Raw genomic sequence first — 15,608 nt, 5'->3', positions numbered from 1 at the left:
ATCTGAATGAGATCCTTGCTGGGTAGAGTAATCTTGGTTGCAGGTTTTTCTCGTTCATCACTTTAAGTATGTCCTGCCACTCCCTTCTGGCCTGCATAGTTTATGCTGAAAGATCAGCTGCTAACCTTATGGGGATTCCGTTGTGTGTTATTTGTTGTTTTTCCCTTGCTGCTTTTAATATGCTTTCTTTGTTTTTGACAGTTTGATTAATATGTGTCTTGGCGTATTTTCCTTGGATTTATCCTGTATGGGACTCTCTGTGCTTCCTGGACTTGATTAACTATTTCCTTTCCCATATTAGGTAAGTTTTCAACTATAATCTCTTCAAATATTTTCTCAGTCCCTTTCTTTTTCTTTTCTTCTTCTGAAACCCCTATAATTCGAATGTTGGTGCATTTAATGTTGTCCCAGAGGTCTCTGAGACTGTCCTCAGTTCTTTTCATTGTTTTTCTTTATTCTGCTCTGCAATAGTTATTTCCACTATTTTATGTTCCAGGTCACTTATTCGTTCTTCTGCCTCAGTTATTCTGCTATTGATCCCATCTAGAGTATTTTTAATTTCATTTATTGTGTTGTTCATCATTGTTTGTTTCATCTTCAGTTCTTCTAGGTCTTTGTTAAATGTTTCTTGTATTTTGTCTATTTCCAAGATTTTGGATCATCTTTACTATCATTATTCTGAATTCTTTTTCAGGTAGACTGCCTATTTCCTCTTCATTTGTTAGGTCTGGTGGGTTTTTATCTTGCTCCTTCATCTGCGCTGTGTTTTTCTGTCTTCTCATTTTGCTTATCTTACTGTGTTTGGGGTCTCCTTTTTGCAGGCTGCAGGTTCGTAGTTACCGTTGTTTTTGGTGTCTGTCCCCAGTGGCTAAGTTTGTTTCAGTGGGTTGTGTAGGCTTCCAGGTGGAGGGGACTAGTGCCTGTGTTCTGGTGGATGAGGCTGGATGTTGTCTCTCTGGTGGGCAGGTCCACGTCTGGTGGTGTGTTTTGGGGTGTCTGTGGCCTTATTATGATTTTAGGCAGCCTCTTTGCTAATGGGTGGGGTTGTGTTCCTGTCTTGCTAGTTGTTTGGCATAGGGTGTCCAGCACTGTAGCTTGCTGGTCGTTGAGTGAAGCTGGGTGCTGGTGTTGAGATGGAGATCTCTGGGAGATTTTCGCCATTTGATATTATGTGGCGCTGGGAGGTCTCTTGTGGACCAGTGTGCTGAAGTTGGCTTTCCCTCCTCAGTGGCACAGCACTGACTCCTGGCTGCAGCACCAAGAGCCTTTCATCCACACGGCTCAGTGTAAAAGGGAGAAAAAGTAGAAGGAAAGAATTAGTAGAAGTAGGAAGAAAGGAGGAAGGAAGGAAGGAAAGAAAAAGATAGAAAGATAGAAAGAAAGAAAGAAAGAAAGAAAGATGAAAGAAGGGAGGGAGGGAGGGACGGTGGGAGGAAGGAAGGAAGGAAGGAGGGAAGGAAGGAAAAAAGAATGTAAGAAAGAAGATAAAGTAAAATATAATAAAGTTATTAAATTAAAAATATTAAAAAAAACAGACGGATAGAACCCTAGGAAAAATGGTGGAAGCAAAGCTATACAGAGAAAATCTCATACAGAAGCATACACATACACACTCACAAAAAGAGGAAAAGGGGAAAAAATCATAAATCTTGCTCTCAAAGTCCACCTCCTTAATTTGGGATGATTCCTTGTGTATTCAGGTATTCCACAGATGCAGGTACATCAAGTTGATTGTGGAGCTTTAATCCGCTGCTTCTGTGGCTGCTGGGAGAGATTTCCCTTTCTCTTCTTTGTTCTCACAGCTCCCAGGGGCTCAGCTTTGGATTTGGCCCCGCCTCTGCGTGTAGGTCGCCGGAGGGCGTCTGTTTTTCACTCAGACAGGACGGGGTTAAAGGAGCCGCTGATTCGGGGGCTCTGGCTCACTCAGGCGGGGGGTGGGGGGAGGGAGGGGCACGGAGTGCGGGGCGGGCCTGCGGCGGCAGAGGCCAGCGTGACGTTGCACCAGCCTGAGGCGCGCTGTGCGTTCCGACCTGGCAGTGGCGGGCTGCACAGGCTACCCGGAAGGGAGGTGTGGAGAGTGACCTGTGCACTCAAACAGGCTTCTTGGTGGCGGCAGCAGCAGCCTTAGCGTCTCCTGACCATCTCTGGGGTCTGTGCTTTTAGCCGCAGCTCGAGCCCGAGCCCGTCTCTGGAGCTCCTTTAAGCAGTGCTCTTAATCCCCTCTCCTCGCGCACCAGGAAACAAAGAGGGAAGAAAAAGTCTCTTGCCTCTTCGGCAGGTGCAGACTTTTCCCCGGACTCCCTCCCAGCCAGCCGCGGCGCACTAACCCCTTCAGGCTGTGTTCACGCCGCCAACCCCAGTCCTCTCCCCGTGCTCCAACCGAAGCCTGAGCCTCAGCTCCCAGCCCCGCCCGGCCTGGCAGGTGAGCAGACAAGCCTCTCGGCCTGGTGAGTGCCGGTCGGCACCGAACCTCTGTGCGGGAATCTCTCCGCTTTGCCCTCCGCACCCCTGTGGCTGCGCTCTCCTCTGAGGCTCCGAAGCTTTCCCCCTCCGCCACCCGCAGTCTCTGCCCGCGAAGGGGCTTCCTAGTGTGTGGAAACTTTTCCTCCTTCACAGCTCCCTCCCACTGGTGCAGGTCCCGTCCCTATCCTTTTGTCTCTGTTTATTCTTTTTTCTTTTGCCCTACCCAGGTACGTGGGGATTTTCTTGCCTTTGGGAGGTCTGAGGTCTTTTGCCAGCATTCAGTAGGTGTTCTGTAGGAGTTGTTACACGTGTAGATGTATTTCTGGTATATCTGTTGGGAGGAAGGTGATCTCTGCATCTTACTCTTCCTCCATCTTCCCCTCGTCCTCTAAAGACTTCTGAAAGTTGGTTCTAAAGAGACTGAAGAAAGTTTGTAAGTTTATACTTAGAATTATAGGCAATAAGTATTCATTGATTAAATTGCCATTTGTTCTCATTTCCACAATTTGATAAGGGTGAGGGAAATTTTCTACAACTATAAAAGAAGTGATTTCAAACAGAGAAGAGTGATTTTATATATATATATATATATATATATATATATCACAATAGATGTGTCTGGAGAGGAGAAAGAGGAAAAAAAGAAAGAAAATATTCCAAAGTATATAGGATCAAGATGACTTATGAGGGGCTTCCCTGGTGGTGCAGTGGTTGAGAGTCCGCCTGCCGATGCAGGGGACACCGGTTCATGCCCCGGTCCGGGAAGATCCCACATGCCGTGGAGCGGCTGGGCCCGTGAACCATGGGCGCTGAGCCTGCGCTCTGGAGCCTGTACTCCGCAACGGGAGAGGCCACAGCAGTGAGAGGCCCACACAACACACACACAAAAAAAGATTACTTATGAGTATGTAATAAATGTTTCCCTTTTATAAAATCTAGAATTGCTGGATAAATTACCACTATATTTTAAAATAAAAATCTATTTGTATTTACAAAATGAAAAGGAAATTCATGGGTGCAAAAAAAAGAGAAACAATGACAGCGAGAGGAAAGAAAGAAAGGAAGGAAGGAGAAAGAAAGGAAGGAAGGAAGAAAAAAGAAAGAAAGAGAGAAAGAATAAAGGAAAGAAGGACAGAAGGCAAGAATAAAAGAGAAGGAGGGTGGGCAGGAGGGAGAGAGGGAGAAAAGAAGAGAATTTAAGTTTGCTAAAACTGAACCTGTAAATGCTGTAAAATGCATAAATGACCTAGAGTATTGTGCAAATACCAGATTTTAACATCCATATACAGAATAGGAGATCCAGCCTTGGGCCTAAGTAAGGCAGGCTCTTGGAGCTGAGATTTATTCCCCCACAGACACAGTGTCAAGACCTTCAACGAGCTATAACATCAGTGAAAGAGTGGGTTAGCAAATACCTTCTCCTATAGTAAAAATACCAACAAGGAAAATGATATATTGTGTATGTGTGGAAATTGGAAAAGAAAGTTCCTTCTCAGTCATTTTTAACCAAATTTGGGGAACTCCAAATAGAAACAGTCAGAAAAGCCTGGAGCCAGTTTGATGGTGCCTAGTTCTCCAGGACACTTAGGAAAAGCTTCTACAAATCATTTTCTGGAGAGTCACATTTGCAAACCAGGTCATTCATGATTTCTACTGTTTAAAATCAGCCAGTTATAAGCTCACAATCTCAATTTAACTTAAAAAACGAAGAAAATGAGCTACCATGAGAATCAGAAGTAGCAACAAGAGAAGAATCAGATCTCCAAAGATTTCATAAAAATTAATTTTAAAAAAGTGAATTTGCTTATAAAGGGAAAAGAGGCAGCTGCCTTTTCTTTCTCTCTTGAGTCTTCTTGAAAACATAACCTTTTCAGAATGTAACTTGTTTTCTCTGGGTACTATGTAATAATCACAGTCTCCCATTTTTAATGATCATGGACCTCATAACCCCAGGAAATGTAAACATGTACTTCCAGAGTCAACATAGAGGCCTATCTGCAATGTGATCATTTGTCTCTTGAGAAGATAAGAGTAATTTTGTTCATCTTTCTTCTTCTTTGGGGTATAAATAATGTGAAATGTCATTGTGACTCATAGACTCTTGAGGCTACCAACATGCATGTATTCTGTTGTGCTTAATCATAAAAGTGGGTGGGGAAAAGCATGTAGAATCAGAAAATGAGGATGTAGGTGGTGATTTCTCATATACTAGATATTACTTGGCCCAATCTCCCCTGATATGGCTGGCAAACTGGACACCAAGTCCCTCAGAAACACAGAAATCCCCACAACCCTCCTGAAGCTGCCAGCCAGCTACAAGACCCAGTCATTTTTAAGCTAGGGTAGAAAATAACAGTAGACAATAGTAGACAAGATACTTATAAAAGGCCAGGTTGAAGCTGGACTTTTAAAAAAATCACCCCAGTATGGCCAGGTCTTTTCTACAGGCTGGTCTCTTCACGGATATAGATATTTGGCCTCCTTGGCCCAACTCTGGCAACTCTGAAGCCCAAGCCCAGCCTCAGAGCTCCCCTTGGGGTTGGCTGTCATCTTGCTGTGACTGCATTGCAGTCCAGCTTTTCCCTTCGTCTGATCCTATTTTCTTTCCTTCCCCCCACAGGTGTTAATCCTGAGAGCACTCCCAAATCAATGTAGATACTGCCTGAGAAATATTTAAAAAACAAATTTTAAACATTTGAAAAGTACTGCATGAAATAAGAAATTATGAATTCACATATATATGTATAAAATATAGTTAGACTCTTCCTTAGATAAAGTTTTAAAATTGAGAATGCATTAAAAGTGATGGTAGAGGGAACTCTTCTGTAATGACTTATATGGGAAAAGAATATGAAAAAGAATGCATATAATTATATGTAAAACTGAATCACTTTGCTGTACACCTGAAACTAACACAACATTGTAAATCACCTCTGTAATAAAATTTTTTTTAAAAAGTGATGGTAGAGGTTGACACAATGCAAAACAACAAAATTGTTTTCTATTGCTGTGATAACAAATTACCATAAATGGAGTGGCTTAAAACAACCCAAATTTCCTATCTTAACAGTTTTTAAGATCAAAAATACAATACATGCAGGTCTCACTGGACTAAAATCAGGGTGTTGGCAAGCTGCATTCCTTTCTGGAGGCTCGAGAAAGGAGGGAACCTGTTTCTAATAGAAGAGAATTCATTTTCTGCTCTTTTTGGTTATTGGCAGAATTCAGTCCCTTTATTTGTAGAATCAAGGTCCCTATTTTCTTGCTTGCTGCAAGATGAGGGCTATTCCACCTTCCAGTGGCCACCATTTCTCAGCTCATGGCCCCCTTCTTCCATCTTCAAAAGCAGCAATGCAGAGGGTCCTATCACATTGCGCCTCTATGACCCACCTTTCTGCCTGCCTTTTCCACTTGTAAGGATGTATGTGATTAGATTGAGCCAACGTAGATGATCCATGTACTCACCTCAATGTTCTTAAAAATATCTGCAAATTTAATTTGCATCATGATGTAATATACTCATTAATTCCAGGGATTAGGGAATGGCCATTTCAGGGTGAGGGGGTCATTATTCTTCCTACCACGTCACCATATACAAAATGGAAAACTTCCATAAACTCCCATACTCTTTGGAAAAAAATACTGCATTTTTTTCATTTCTTATTGCTATTGAGAAATCTGATGTCTCTATGAGTCCTACTTACATGCAGATGATCTTTCTTCGCTTTCTGAAAAAATTAGCTGTTGTTTTCTCTTTAACATCTTTAAATTTTACCATGGTGTGTGTATGTATATATGTGTCTTGGTGTGTTTTCCTTTGTGGTCTTTGTGGTCATATTAAGTACACTATCAATCCAGAATTTTATATCTTCTGTAATTCTAGTTGATTATGGTAATTTAAAAAGCATGTTCTTTCCTCAGTATATTCTTTTCTGTCCTTCTGGATTTATTCCTAGACCAACATTGATATTTCTGTTTCTATCCTACAAATCGCCTAAATTTTCTCTTAATCTTTAGTTGTCTTTATTCCTATTTTATATCCGGTTCTAGAATTCAACATTTCAAATCTCCTGTTTACAAATTAGTCTTAAACAGTATTTTTCTGCTATTCAAACCTAACAAATACTACTTCAACATTTATATATTTTACATCAAATACTGGTAGTTGTTCTTTCTATTACTACGTATTTCCGATTCGTGTTTCAAATACACTTCCTCAGGACTTTGAGAATTTTTATTTTGCTTTATTTAAATTCTTATTCTGAGATCCCACTTCTAAGATATAAAAAGCTAGAAATATAATTTTATCTATCCTAAGAAAGAGAGAAAACCAGATAAATTACAAGATACTAACTTTTCTCAAATCCATTAGAGAGCTTAGATTGCTGGGCAAACCATTAGCCAGAAACATAAGAAGGGATCCCCTTCTCCCAGAGGCAAGACAAGTAGAATTTCTCACCTGTAAGTGGTAATAGGAAGGATGTGTCTAACATACAAAGGTCAGGAATAGTCTTCCAACATCTTAAATAATTGTTCAAGTCAGTTGTGGGTTAGCATAATAGCATAGAAGCCCTGGGAGACACAGACACAGTGAAATGTGTGCCTTTTAGCAAATTCTCTTCTACAAACTTCTATTAGGGTCCCCATGAGAAGCATGGGAGGCAGAAAGGAGGCTGAAGAGAGCTGGCATGGAGAAGTCAAAAGAGAAATTAGAAAATATTTTGAATTGAATGAAAATAAAAATACAAGCTACTAGAACGTGTGGGATGCAGTGCTTAGAAGGAATTGACAGCATTCAATGCTTACGTTAGAAAAATAGAAAGGACTTAAATTGACGATCCATGATTCCATCTTAAGAAAAAAATAATAAAATTAAGCTAATTATATTTTAAAATTAAACTAATTAAACCCAAAGATATTGAAGGAAAGAAATAATAAAAACGAAAACAGGAACCAGTCAAATTGAAAATAGAAAAATGATTGGGTAAATTCATGAAACCAAAAGCAGTTTCTTTGTAAAAAGCAATAAAATGGACAAATCTCTAATGAGACTGATCTAGATAAAAAGAGAAAAGATACAACCAGTATCAAGAATGGGAAAAGTTGTCTAATTCAAATAAACACCATGAAAATTCCCTCATGAAATTTTATCTTTTTATCTTTAAAAATAAACAGAACAACATATAAATCATGAATTCGAGTAATGGCAAGGTAGGTCAAAAAATGCAATACCAAGAGGACACTACAGGTCACCCTCTTTTCTTCTCCCAACCACCACTCCTTCTCATATCTCTAAATCTAACCACTAACATGATTAGTTTTGCCAGTGTTTGGAATTTGTGTAGATGAAATGATACAGAATGCACCCTTTGTGTCTGGTTTCTTTCAGTCAGTATTATGCCCATATGACTTATTCAGGTTAACACATGAAGCAGTAGTTCATTTATTTTCACTTCTGCTTGGTATTCCATCGTGTGATTACCCAGAACCTATTTATTGAATATCCAGCTGGTGGACATTTGAGTTGTTCCCAAGTTGATAATATTATATATAACACAGTTGTGTACATTCTTTTTCTCCTTTTGTTTGGTATGTATATTTAGGAGTGGATTTACTGGATAATGCAGGGGTTATGTGTGTTTTCAACTTTAGCAGATACCATAAACTTTTTCAAAGTGATTGTACAAATTTATCTTCGCAACAGGAATGTGTAACAGATCTAAATTTTTATTTTCGTTTATTCTTGGCAATAATTGCTGTCAGCCCTTCTGACTTAGTCATTTTGTGTATTTGCTATATTATTTCATTGTTATAATAATTTGACTTTTTCTCCTGATATCTTATGTGATTGAACCCCTTTTCATATGTTTACTGGCCATCTGAATATCATCCATTTTAAGTGCCTGCCCATTTTAAGTTTGCCCATTTGTATCTCTTTCCGTTGTTAGTTTTTTTTTTTTGATGAGTGTTCTTTATATATATTCTGATTATTAAGCCTTTTGCAATAACATGTGCTGCAAATACCTTCTCAAACTGTGCAGTTTGTCTGTTCATTCTTTTTAAGAACTTTTGATTAACAGAAATCGTTAATTTAATATGGACTGATTTATCCATCTTTTCTTTTTTTGGTTAGTGATTCCTATTTCCTGTTTAATAAATTTTCCTCAGAAAAAGGTAACAAATATTTTCATAAAGTATCGTCTACTGCAGAGGTTGCTGAACACATTCTGTAGAGATCCAGATAGTAAATGTTTTTGCTTTGCAGTCTACGTGGTCTCTCTAGCACCTCCTCTACATTACTGTTGTACCAAAAAAGCAGCCATAAAAAATACTTAAATTAACGAGTCGGGATATGTTCCAAAAAGTCATTACTTACAGAAACTGGAAATTTGAATTTAGTTTAATTTTCACATATCATAAAATGCTATTCATTTTTTAACGTCTTTATTGGAGTATAATTGCTTAACAATGATGTGTTACTTAATGCTTTATAATGAAGTGAATCAGCTATACATATACATAAATCCCCACATCTCCTCTCTCTTGCTTCACCCTCCCACCCTCCATATCCCACCCCTCTAGGTGGTCACAAAGCAACGAGCTGATCTCCCTGTGCTATGTGGCTGCTTCCCACTAGCTATCTATTTTACATTTCTTAATGTATATATGTGCATGCCACTCTATCACTTCGTCCTAGCTTACCTTTCCCCCTCCCCATGTCCTCAAGTCTACTCTCTACTAGGTCTGTGTCTTCATTCCTGTCCTGCCCCTAGGTTCTTCAGAACCATTTTTTTTTTTAGATTCCATATATATGTGTTAGCATACCATATTTGATTTTCTCTTTCTGACTTACTTCACTCTTCATAGCAGACTCCATCCACCTCACTACAAATAACTCAATTTTGTTTCTTTTTAGGGCTGAGTAATATTACATTGTATATATGTGCCACATCTTCTTTCTCCATTCATCTGTCAATGGACACTTAGGTTGCTTCCACGTCCTGGCTATTGTAAATAGAGCTGCAGTGAACATTTTGGTTCATGACTCTTTTTGAATTATGGTTTTCTCAGGGTATATGCCAAGTAGTGGGATTGCTGGGTCATATGGTAGTTCTATTTTTAATTTTTTGGGAAACCTCCATACTGTTCTCCATAGTGGCTGTATCAATTTACATTCCCACCCACAGTGCAAGAAGGTTCCCTTTTCTCCACACCATCTCCAGCATTTACTGTTTCCAGATTTTTTGATGATGGCCATTCTGACAGGTGTGAGGTGATAACCTCATTGTAGTTTTGATTTGCATTTATCTAATGATTAATGATGTTGAGCAATCTTTCATGTGTTTGTTGGCAGTCTGTATATCTTCTTTGGAGAAATACCTATTTAGGTCTTCTGCCCATTTTTGGATTGGGTTGTTTGTTTTCTTGTTATTGAGCTGCATGAGCTGCTTGTAAATTTTGGAGATTAATCCTTTGTCGGTTGCTTCATTTGCAAATATTTTCTCCCATTCTGAGGGCTGTCTTTCCATCTTGTTTATGGTTTCCTTTGCTGTGCAAAAGCCTTTAAGTTTCATTAGGTCCCATTTGTTTATTTTTGTTCTTATTTCCATTTCTCTAGGAGGTGGGTATAAAGGACCTTGCTGTGAATTACATCATAGAGTGTTCTGCCTATGTTTTCCTCTAAGAGTTTGATAGTTTCTGGCCTTACATTTAGGTCTTTAATCCATTTTGAGCTTATTTTTGTGTATGCTATTAAGGAGTGTTCTAATTTCATTCTTTTACATGTAGCTGTCCAGTTTTCCCAGCACCACTTATTGAAGAGGCTGTCTTTTCTCCACTGTATATCCCTTCCTCCTTTTTCAAAGATAAGGTGACCGTATGTGTGTGGGTTTATCTCTGGGCTTTATATCCTTTTCCATTGATCTATATTTCTGTTTTTGTGCCAGTACCATACTGTCTTGATTACTGTAGCTTTGTAGTGTAGTCTGAATTCCAGGAGCCTGATTCTTCCAGCTCCCTTTTTCTTTCTCAAGATTGCTTTGGATATTCGGGGTCTTTTGTGTTTCCATACAAATTGTGATTTTTTTGTTCTAGTTCTGTGAAAAATGCCATTGTTAGTTCGATAGGGATTGTATTGAATTTGTAGATTGCTTTAGGTAGTATAGTCATTTTCACAATGTTGATTCTTCCAATCGAAGAACATGGTATATCTCTCCATCTGTTTGTATCATCTTTAATGTCTTTCATCAGTGTCTTATAGTTTTCTGAATACAGGTCTTTTGTCTCCTTAGGTAGGTTTATTCCTAAGTATTTTATTCTTTTAATTGCAATGGTAAATGGGAGTGTTTCCTTAATTTCTTTTTCAGATTTTTCATCATTAGTGTATAGGAATGTAAGAGATTTCTGTGCATTAATTTTGTATCCTGCTACTTTACCAAATTCATTGATTAGCTCTAGTAGTTTTCTGGTGGCATCTTTAGGATTCTCTATGTATAGTACCATTTCGTCTGCAAACAGTAACAGCTTTACTTCTTCTTTTCCGATTTAGATTACTTTTATTTTTCTTCTCTGATTGCTGTGGCTAAAACTTCCAAAACTATGTTTAATAATAGTGATGAGAGTGGGCAACCTTGTCTTGTTCCTGATCTTAGAGGAAATGGTTTCAGTTTTTCACCATTGAGAACAATGTTGGCTGTCAATTTGTCGTATATGGCCTTTATCATGTTGAAATAAGTTCCCTCTATGCCTACTTTCTGGAAGGTTTTTATCATAAATAGGTGTTGAATTTTGTCAAAATCTTTTTCTGCATTTATTGAGATGATAATATGGTGTTTATTCTTCAGTTTGTTAATATGGTGTATCACATTGATTGATTTGCCTATATTGAAGAATCCTTGCATTCCTTGGATAAACCCAACTTGATCATGGTGTGTGATCCTTTTAATGTGCGGCTGGATTCTGTTTGCTAGTATTTTGTTGAGGATTTTTGCATCTATGTTCATCAGGGATATTGGCCTGTAGTTTTCATTTTTTGTAACATCTTTGGTTTTAGTATCAGGGTGATGGTGGCCTCGTAGAATGAGTTTGGGAGTGCTCCTCCCTCTGCTATATTTTGGAAGAGTTTGAGAAGGATAGGTGTTAGCTCTTCTCTAAATGTGTGATAGAATTGGCCTGTGAAGTCATCTGGTCCTAGGCTTTTGTTTGTTGTAAGATTTTTAATCAGTCTCAATGTCAGTGCTTGTGGTTGGTCTGTTTATGTTTTCTATTTCTTCCTGGTTCAGTCTCAGAAGGCTGTGCTTTTCTAAGAATTTGTTCATTTCTTCCAGGTTGTCCATATAATTGGCATACAGTTGCTTGTAGTAATCTCTCATGATCCTTTGTATTTCTGCAGTGTCAGTTGTTACTTCTCCTTTTTGATTTCTAATTCTATTGATTTGAGTCTTGTCCCTTTTTCTCTTGATGAGTCTGGCTAATGGTTTATAAATTTTGTTTTTCTTCTCAAAGAACCAGCTTTTATTTTTATTGATCTTTGCTATCGTTTTCTTTATTTCTCTTTCATTTATTTCTGATCTGATATTTATGATTTCTTTCCTTCTGCTAACTTTGGGGTTTTTTTGTTCTTCTTTCTCTAATTGCTTTAGGTGTAAGTTTAGGTTGTTTTTTTGAGATGTTTCTTGTTTCTTGAGGTAGGATCGTGTTGCTATAAACTTCCCGCTTAGACCTGCTGTTGCTGCATCCCATGGGTTTTGGGTCATTGTGTTTTCATTGTCATTTGTTTCTAGGTATTTTTTGATTTCCTCTTTGATTTTTTTCACTTATCTCTTGGTTTTTATGTAGTGTATTGTTTAGTCTCCATGTGTTTATATTTTTTACAGATTTTTTTGTGTAATTGATATCTAGTCTCATAGCTTTCAGGTCAGAAAATATACTTGATACGATTCCAGTTTTCTTAAATTTACCCAAGATATGATCTATCCTGGAGAATGTTCCATGAGCACTTGAAAACAAAGTGTATTCCACTCTTTGGTATGTAATATCCTATAAATATCAGTTAAGTCCATTCTATTTAATGTATCATTTAAAGCTTGTGTTTCCTTATTTATTTTCATTTTGGATGATCTGTCCATTGGTGAAAGTGGGGTCTTAAATTCCCCTACTGTGATTGTGTTACTGTCTATTTCCCCTTTTATGGCTTAGCATTTGTGTTATGTATTGAGGTGCTCCTATGTTGGGTGCATATATATTTACAATTGTTATATCTTCTTCTTGGATTGATCCCTTGATCATTATGCGGTGTCCTTGTTTGTCTCTTGTAATAGTCTTTGTTTTAAAGTCTGTTTTGTCTAATATGACAATTGCTACTCCAGCTTTCTTTTGATTTCCATTGGCATGGAATATCTTTTTCCATCCCCTCACTTTCAGTCTGTATGTGTCCCTATGTCTGAAGTGGGTCTCCTGTAGACAGCAGGGTCTTGTTTTTGCATCCATTTAGCCAGTCTGTGTCCTTTGGTGGGAGCATTTAATCCATTTACAGTTAAGGTAATTATCGATATGTATGTTCCTATTACCAATTTCTTAATTTTGGGGGGTTTGTTATTGTAGGGCTTTTCCTTCTCTTGTGTTTCCTGCCTAGAGAAGTTCCTTTGGCATTTGTTGTAAAGGTGGTTTGGTGGTACTGAATTCTCTTAGCTTTTGCTTGTCTGTAAAGGTTTGAATTTCTCCGTTGAATCTGAATGAGATCCTTGCTGGGTAGAGTAATCTTGGTTGTAGGTTTTTCCCTTTCATCACTTTAAATATGTCCTGATACTCCCTTCTGGCTTGCAGAGTTTCTGCTGAAAGATCAGCTGTTAACCTTATGGGGATTCCCTTATATGTTATTCGTTGTTTTTCCCTTGCTGCTTTTAATATTTTTTCTTTGTATTTAATTTTTGATAGCTTGATTAATATGTCTCTTGGCATGTTCCTCCTTGGATTTATCCTGTATGGAACTCTCTGTGCTTCCTGGACTTGATTCACTCTTTCCTTTCCTATATTAGGGAAGTTTTCAACTGTAATCTCTTCAAATATTTTCTCAGTCCCTCTCTTTTTCTCTTGTTCTTCTAGGACCCCTATAATTTAAATGTTGTTGCATTTAATGTTTTTCCGAAGTCTTTGAGACCGTCCTCAACTCTTTCAATTCTTTTTTCTTTATTCTGCTCTGCAGTAGTTATTTCCACTATTTTATCTTCCAGATCACTTATTCATTCTTCTGCCTCAGTTATTCTGCTATTGATTCCTTCTAGAGAATATTTTATTTCATTTATTTTGTTGTTCATCATTGTTTGTTTGCTCTTTAGTTTTTCTAGGTCCTTGTTAAACGTTTCTTGTATCTTCTCCTTTCTATTTCCAAGATTTTGGATCATCTTTACTATCATTACTCTGAATTCTTTTTCAGGTAAACTGTCTATTTCCTCTTAGTTTGTTTGATCTGATGGGTTTTTTATCTTGCTCCTTCATCTGCGGTGTGTATTTCTGTTTTCTCATTTTGCTTATCTTACTGTGTTTGGGGTCTCCTTTTCACAGGCTGCTGGTTTGTAGTTCCTGTTGTTTTTGGTGTCTGCCCCCAGTGGCTAAGGTTGGTTCAGTGGGTTGTGTAGGCTTCCTGGTGGGGGGGAGTAGTGCCTGTGTTCTAGTGGATGAGGCTGGATCTTGTCTTTCTGGTGGGCAGGTCCACATCTGGTGGTGTGTTTTGGGGTGTCTGTGGACTTATTATGATTTTAGGCAGCGTCTCTGCTAGTGAGTGGGGTTGTGTTCCTGTCTTGCTAGTTGTTTGGCATAGGGTGTCCAGCACTGTAGCTTGCTGGTCGTTGAGTGAAGCTGGGTGCTGGTGTTGAGATGGAGATCTCTGGGAGATTTTCGCCGTTTGATATTATGTGGAGCTGGGAGGTCTCTTGTGGACCAGTGTCCTGAAGTTGGCTCTCCCACCTCAGAGGCACAGCACTGACTCCTGGCTGCAGCACCAAGAGCCTTTCATCCACACGGCTCAGAATAAAAGGGAGAAAAAGTAGAAGGAAAGAAAGAGGATAAAAGAAAATAAAGTAAGGTAAAATAAAGTTATTAAAAAAATTATTATTAAGAAAAAAAAATTTTTATGTTAAAAACAATCAAAAAAGAGAGAACCCTAGGACGAATGGTGAAAGCAAAGCTATACAGACAGAATCTCACACAGAAGCATACACATACACACTCACAAAAATAGGAAAAGGGGAAAAAAATCATAAATCTTGCTCTCCTCAATTTGGGATGATTCGTTGTCTATTCAGGTATTCCACAGATGCAGGTACCTCAAGTTCATTGTGCAGATTTAATCCGTTGCTCCTGAAGCTGCTGGGAGAGATTTCCCTTTCTCTTCTTTGTTCGCACAGCTCCTGGGGTTCAGCTTTGGATCTGGCCCCGCCTGTGCATGTAGGTCGACTGAGGGCGTCGCTGCTTCTCTCAGACAGGACGGGGTTAAAGGAGCAGCTGTTTCAGGGGCTCTGGCTCGCTCAGGCCAGGGGGAGAGAGGGGTACAGATACAGGGCGTGCCCGCGGTGAGAGGCCAGCATGACGTTGCACCAGCCTGTGGCGTGCCGTGCGTTCTCTCGGAGAAGTTGTCCCTGGATCATGGGACCCTGGCAGTGGTGGGTGGCACAAGCTCCTGGGAGGGGAGGTGTGGATAGTGACCTGTGTTTGCACACAGGCTCCTTGGTGGCAGCAGCAGCCTTAGCATCTCATGCCCGTGTCTGGGGTCTGTGCTGATGGCGCGGCTCGCGCCCATCTCTGGAGCCCCTTTAGGCGGTGCTCTGAATCCCCTCTCCTCGCGCACCCCGAAACAATGGTCTCTTGCCTCTTCGGCAGCTCCAGGCGTTTTCCCGGACTCCCTCCCGGCTAGCAGTGGCGCACCTAGCCCTCTTCAGGCTGTGTTCACACAGCCAACCCCAGTCCTCTCCCTGGGATCCGACCTCCGAAGCCCGAGCCTCAGCTCCCAGCCTCTGCCCGCCCAGGCGGGTGAGCAGACAAGCCTCTCGGGCTGGTGAGCGCTGGTCGGCCCCGATCCTCTGTGTGGGAATCTCTCCGCTTTGCCCTCCGCACCCCTGTTGCTGTGCCCTCCTCCATGGCTCCGAAGC

The sequence above is a fragment of the Lagenorhynchus albirostris genome, chromosome 2 (assembly GCF_949774975.1).
Source record: "Lagenorhynchus albirostris chromosome 2, mLagAlb1.1, whole genome shotgun sequence".
Taxonomy (NCBI): Eukaryota; Metazoa; Chordata; class Mammalia; order Artiodactyla; family Delphinidae; genus Lagenorhynchus; species Lagenorhynchus albirostris.
Note: the sequence above shows the minus strand (reverse complement) of the source record.